Below are 7,309 nucleotides of genomic sequence, written 5' to 3'. Positions count from 1 at the left end.
ATTTCTTTAAAAATGAATTTTTTGCCTCAACAAATTCATAAAAAATACTTTTGACAAAATGAAATAAAAAGTTTTTTTTTACCGTTTATTAGACAGTCTGTTTTTAATATTAAAATAAAGCCTAATGCTACTTTCACGCTTTTTAAAATTTATACATCAAGGTTTTACTCCATTTACAAAATATTGCAATAAAAAAATTAGTTTTACGAAAAAAATATTTCAAAATCGCGCCCGTTTTATATTAAAAAAAAAACTTAAATAATTATATAAAACATAAAACAACAAATACAAAAACAATAAACGTGCTATGTTATAAAAATTTTTTCAGTTGGATCGATATTTGATGTTTTTTTTTATTTAATTATTTTTGAGATTTGCTTATAGGTGGTGAAAAAAGTGCATGACAGATACAGAATGAAGCATTCTAGTAAGTGTGATAAAAAGACTTATGTTCTTAAATTTAGTACAAGATGCGTTGCATTAAAATAAGCAACCGGTTTATTTTTGCTTCACCTATATGATTTTATTCAGAATTCACTCTATATATAAATCTTTCATTGATAAACGACAGTACGATGTTTATGTCATTGTAAACTTAAAATCATTTAAAAAGTGTTGGTGACGTTTTTGAGAGGATTCAATAAATAGTGAATGAAAATGATAAGTTTTAGTTGTGGATAGAGAAAAAAAAAACTGTTTCATTCTTTAGGAAGTAAACACCTACGACTTAATTAAAATCTTTTAAATTCACTCAAAATATTACAAATGTTGCATATTTTATCCTTTCTGCGATCATTTGTGTTGTGTAAGTTCTTTTCATCCGTTCTCACACTCGAACAATAAGCTTTGGATCAGCAAAAATGGTATCAACTCAAATTATCTAACTAAAATACTATTGATGTTATAGTGAATAGGTATATTTCTTCATACTTTATTTCATTCCAAATCATTTTTACTCTTACAATGACACAGTTATAGAAATATTATCCGCCGAAAGGAAAATACAAACAAGTGAAACATATAAAATTTCCCGTTATCATTAAAAAAAGAAAAAAAAATTAGTGAACAAGTAATAAATTAATAATTTATTATGTATTTCACAGATTTGTTTACAGATTTTGCACGAATTATTCATTCAATAATGATAATACATTACAAGTCAATCATATCCTCCGTTTTATCAAAACATTATATTTAATTGGAAAAACCTCGGAAAATAGAAAGCAAATGCAACAAATGGTCAAAAGGTGACAGCAAAATGAAACAATTAACCGCAACACTGCACTTAAATCACCCTCCTCCGTATCTTTATCAAATCTTGCCAACAGGAAAATTGAATGACATAAAGAAACAATTACAATATTACTATCTAGGTCAGATATGCCTGCCACGCTTTTTTATTATTTTCGCCAACAAGAGCACTTATTTGATGCCAACAGCCAGAGACAAAATTGAAAACTTTTGTTTAACATATAATGCACATTAAGCCGTTGCTATTAAACTGGCAGAATAGATACACTAGGTACCAGGTCGGCTTTTAACCAAAGGTCTTTTTTGTGAAGAGTAGGCCAACGCCTATTACCAACTTTTACTTAGGTATATTTCTTTATATGGAGAAATCCTTTGTCAAAAAGGAAAAGTAACAATGATTTCGTGTTTAAACAAAGAGCATTTAGCGGCCTTTTAACAAAAGAACTCCTTCGTTGTCATGGTAACGCGTTGACAAGTTGCCAATTAGAGCAGTGCTTGTGGCAAAAAGGAGATATCTGTCGTATACTTGCGCCCGGCATTGTGGAAGGTAGTTCTGTGCCACGCCTTCTATTGTCGGGGTCGAGGTCGGACCCATTAGGACCGAAACATTTTATTCCTGTTGTTTGTGTGTTCTTTTGGAAGAGCTATTGTGTCTAATGGTTTTTACACCCACATGTGAGAATTCACTCACTTAATGAAGTTACAATTTACGAACTGTGAATTGTTTTTTGAAATAATATGAAATTTAAAATGTGGATGAAGAATGCACTTTCACGTAATTCGCGATCGCAACGAACTATAGGGGGCGTTGTTGTATGAGACGCATACCTGCGATTTTTATATGAACCGTCATTCAGTTACTCTGGAGACGTCGTTAATGTAGCGTGTAGCATTGCAACGTTCCTTCTTTAATGTGGCTTATTAAATTTAAAAAAGAAAAATGCTTGATATTCTTTCTTGTACAACCGAAAACAAAATGGTATCTCTTTTTATTAGAGAAGGAATATCCAAAACACATCGGAAAAATATTTGTACATTAACAGAAAAAAATATGTATATTCTTATAAGAGTTAAAACCTAATGCCCGAGAAATAGTATTACTAAATTTAGTGATATAACATGAAAGGCTCATTTAAACTTTACATTCTATAGTTTTAAGAATCATATTTCTTCAAAAATTAAAATGAACAAAAAGTATGCATAAGCCTCATAATTTTACGAAATTTAATTTTGTAAACAAAGTTTTTTGACAACAATTTTTATCAAAAAATTTCAAGTTTCAATAAAAATCATTATTTAGAAACTAAGAAACGTAAAATAAAGAATGCTGACGAAACAAAAAAAAAAAACAATTCTTTTTTGTCGCCATTTTTAGTGCTACGAAAATTCGTCTTTGGGATTTGCCAAAAACAAAACAAGAAGCAATTTTATTTTTTCAGGAGAGAAATATTTTACCGAAAAAACGAAAATGTACCAATTCCCACAACATAAAACTTTATTTTGGTAAACGTACGTTTTGGAAATGTTATTTCATTTGGAATCTTATTTATCAGAGTTCATATGGCGATATGATTGTTTTGAATCTATGCTAAACTCTATATCGGCTCATTTTCCACCGAAATCCGATTGACTATTTTGATTTTAAATAAAGTGTTTTATTTTATGAATTGTCGCAAAAATTTTAAGTGTAGATTGGCGGCACTTAAAAACCGCCAAATCTGTAGCGGCGGTGGCGTTAATAAGTAAGTACAGAATTTTTATTCCATACTTTTCTGAATCATATTACTTCAAACATTGGAATATACAAGAAGTATACATAAACACATAATGTTATACCATTTAATTTTTCAGAAAAAGTATTTTGAGAACAATTTTTATCAAAAAATTATAAACTAAAAAACGGAAAATAAAGAATTCTTAGGATAAAAAAACGATTTTAAGAATTCTTTTACATTGAAATAAAAACTTTCATATTGTTTCTTTTTTTATTATTCTTATAGTTCTTAATCAGACGTAAAAAACCATTCTGTAGAGAACCATCATCAAATGAAAAAAAAATATTTACAAGCAAATTTTTTATTGTAAAAATCATTGCACTTACCTGATTTATAATTCCCGGAGAATTCCAAAATGATAAGTTCCTTGTTTGAAAACTTTATTCTCAAATAATTGATACATAGTTTATCCCTTCATTACTCTTAGATAACATACTACACAGCAAAATTTTATAATTGATAATATGAATTTGAATATGTAGCTAAAAACAGAATAGCTGAATTCTAGTTGAACTTATTCTTTCAAAACTAAAAAAAACTTACCAAGAAAACGATTAAAATTAATTAAGAATCAGCACAAATGGCACTATTTCAAGTAACTTGGATAATTTTTTATTGTTGTTATCCGAATTATATGGATACAGAAATATATACTATTCTATAACGAAGAAGAATACGCTATAACTATTACAATTCTGTATGTTCTGAATTCATATTTATTCACTGGAATGACGAAAGCAATGTTGACTTCACTTTAATTCGTAATGAATTGAAGACAGAAGAAATGCATTTTACCTTAATACACACATCTGTAACAGTATCCGAAATCGGAAGTCATCAGTTGCAAGTTTGTTGATGATAGAAATTAAAAATTACTGAGGAATTTCTCTTCAAATGTTTGGCGTGTTCTGTTCCTGAAAGATTTACTAATATTCTGGAGATTTTTTTCAAGGTTTTCGGCCTTTTCCTTCGGGAAATATTGTTTCTTATTTGCTGCTAAAAAATGGCGTCTGATTCTGTCAATGACTTTGATGGAACTAAATAAAAACGTGATAAATTAATGTCTGATATTTACAGGCTCCCGCTAGACGGCGTACTCGAGCGTTGCGATCGCGAATTAAGTCTCACTTATTTATTTAGTCTAAATAACTAAACCGATAATGTTTAACTTACTACACACGAATTACACATTGTTAAATGATTGCGACAGTAGAAAACCTGCTAGACATTTGGAGATTAATAAAGGTCATATTTTGCTGCATTATTTTAGATAGGTTCTGTAGAATGTTTTACAGAAGGTAGATAGGTTCTGTAGATGTACAGAAACAACCTGTACATCTGTTATTTTATTTTATTATTATTATTGAAGTTATACTTCTTATGCGACTTCCAACAAGGTTGCGTTAAACGTTTAACACTACATTTTTATTGGCCGGGAAATCACGTGGTAGGATCCAGTTTTCCCTCATTCATTTCCATATTGTTTTGGTTCTCACTAGCATAAAAATAATAAAAGTCATAAAAGTATTGTTTTTCTATAAATATTTTTTCAGTTTGTTTTGATACACATATAATTTAATAGGGTAGTATTTTTTGTTTTCAAACTTAGTGGATAACAATAGTAAAAAATGAGTGAAAACAATCCCACGGACAATGTGTCGGATTTAAGGTTATGTCAAGGTACGTCTCTTGTGAATGCCAATTGATTGTTAGGTTTTCTCTTCTGAAATTACATTATGATGCATTCACATACATTATTAATTCAAATACATTTTCCAGGGCGAGACGATGAGGCAACCACAAGCACTTCCACTGGTTCAAGAGGTCCACGAGGGAAAAATGCACAATATTACCGTGATTACAGAGCACGGAAGCGAGCGGAGCAGGAAAAGAGTCGTTGAACAGAACTAGTGATCCTTCTACGACTGCTGATTCTTCTACAATTAACGTCGCAGGTTGCGAAGTTTAACTTCTTCCGCGCGGAAGTACTCCACGCACTATTTTTTTTTTTTAATTTTATAACCGTCGTTGAACAGCCGACTCAATTTTATGGGTTTACGACTACTTATGTTCAACTCCGCAGCCTGGTAATTTTGAACCCAATCCAAAAAACAAGGGAACTCCTGAATCAAGTATTGAGAGAAATCTGCCTCCGTGGAGAACTTTTTGATGGAACTAATCTGCATTTGCGTTACATGGAGAGGAAGACCACGAGAACCTCTCACTGTTAGCCTGACGGTAAAGGTACCCTAACCCATGATCCATCTACCACTGAGGATATATCACGTCAGCAGTGTGCTCGCTGCAAGCCGGATGCGGATTCGTATCGACCAGCCATTGCTGGGATTCGAATCTGATTCACCTCATTGGAGGGCGAACGCTCTATCCCCTGAGCCATCGCGGCTCTTATTTTTGGTTTCTCTAAGATCATAAAAATCGAACACTATGAGGATGGAAGGCTTAACACTTATTTTTTTTCGAGGGGGGAGGGTGATAGCATGAGGCCCATGTACTCTATATCTGTGATTTTAGAACTAAAAAATATTAAAAAAGACGATAAATGAAAATAAAAGGAAGCACCACATGAATGCGAAAAGCCTTAAGCAAATTCACAAATATTTATCTTCAGAAATGGCTTATCACATTAAATTTGAAATATTTAATATTCAGAGCACGTGGAGGGAAACAATTTAAAAAAAAAAATATATAGTGCGTGAAGTCCCTCCGCGCGGAAGAAGTTAAACTTCGCAACCTGCGACGTTAATTGTAGAAGAATCAGCAGTCGTAGAAGGATCACTAGTTCTATTCAATGACTCTTTTTCCTGCTCCGCTCGCTTCCGTTCTCTGTAATCACGGTAATAATGTGCATTTTTCCCTCGTGGACCTCTTGTGGTTGCCTCATCGTCTCGCCCGGGAAAATGTATTAATAATGTATGTGAATGCGTCATAATGTAATTTCAGAAGAGAAAACCTAACAATTGATATTCACAAGAGACGTACCTTGACATAACCTTAAATCCGTCGCATTGTCCATGGGATTGTTTTCACTCATTTTTTACAATTGTTATCCACTAAATTTGAAAATAAAAAATACTACCCTATTAAATTATATGTGTATCAAAACAGACTAAAAAAATATTTATAGAAAAACAATACTTTTATTATTTTTATGCTAGTGAGAACCAAAACAATATGGAAATGAATGAGGGAAAACTGGATCCTACCACGTGATTTCCCGACCAATAAAAATGTAGCGTTAAACGTTTAACGCAACCTTGTTGGCATAAGAAGTATAACTTCAAAAGCCCCTACCAGTTGTGAAGTATAACGTACGAATATGGCGTCGATTTCAGAATCCAAGTCGGCAAAACTCGTGGTTAAGGTTAAAGCTAGGCTTTGAATACAATTAAAGGCCTGGTTTCTTAGGACAGGACGCCGTCAGCTGGAAATCAGCGCTAACCTATGATTGGTCCATTTGTGAGTTTGATAGTATACGTCATCGAACCCTCATCTTGAACTACAATTGCCGTCCAACTCAACTGCAGTTGGATTACAACGTAACGTTAACCACAGAAGCAATGGCGGACAACATCCAACAGCACATTGAAATCAGCCAAGATTTTGATTTTGACATTGCTTCTTCATTAAACATAGCACTCTTCATTTAGCTCAGCTATAATGTGTTTTTTCTTGAACAAAGTCATTATTTGGTCTCTAAAACACTGGTCGACAATAACAAAATCAATACAAATTCAAAATAAATATTTGTTTACGTTATTAACGCATGCGCAATGAGAGATAATGTCTGCGTTGGGCCGACTGCTCACGCTGAGCTAACAAAAAAGTATTTTTTTTGCCGTCAGCTCTATGTCAACTTTCCGCTGACGCCCAGATAAGGCGCTTGTCCTAAGAAACCAGACCTTAAGGTAAAACGGTGGACGAAAGGTTACGAATTGAGTTCATGCTTTAAGAGAAATACTACAAGTTCAACGTAAATGTAGAATTTCTCATGAAGTATCGATATGTTATCAAAAGTACCTTCTTGTTGCAAATAAATATCATATATTTTGAACTGATCAATCTATTTTAAAATCATAATGGCTCATTTATAAACCCACTACGCATGATCAAAGTGTAACAAACTGGAGCTAATGTAAAACAAACTCCTCACGAATGTCATATTACTTAACGTGTAATACTGTTGAATATCTGCTAGATATTTGAAGATTAATTATGTGGTCTTCTGTTGGACATTTGCTTTTTGTAGTTAGAAGATAACAAAA

At 32.4% G+C, this 7,309-nt stretch overlaps 1 long non-coding RNA gene across 1 annotated transcript; it reads left to right on the top strand.

Moving 5' to 3' along the window:
- The first annotated feature begins 4,392 nt into the window (after positions 1 to 4,392).
- Positions 4,393 to 4,979, top strand: LOC147811021 (uncharacterized). The gene is made up of 2 exons (XR_015432875.1): positions 4,393 to 4,706; positions 4,806 to 4,979. It is a non-coding gene; the product is annotated as an uncharacterized LOC147811021 (long non-coding RNA).
- The last annotated feature ends 2,330 nt before the right edge of the window (positions 4,980 to 7,309 follow it).

This window comes from Parasteatoda tepidariorum, chromosome 4 (genome assembly GCF_982258835.1).
Source record: "Parasteatoda tepidariorum strain Cologne lab strain chromosome 4, Ptep-v5.0, whole genome shotgun sequence".
Classification (NCBI taxonomy): Eukaryota; Metazoa; Arthropoda; class Arachnida; order Araneae; family Theridiidae; genus Parasteatoda; species Parasteatoda tepidariorum.
This window is presented reverse-complemented; position numbering and strand designations above follow the sequence as displayed.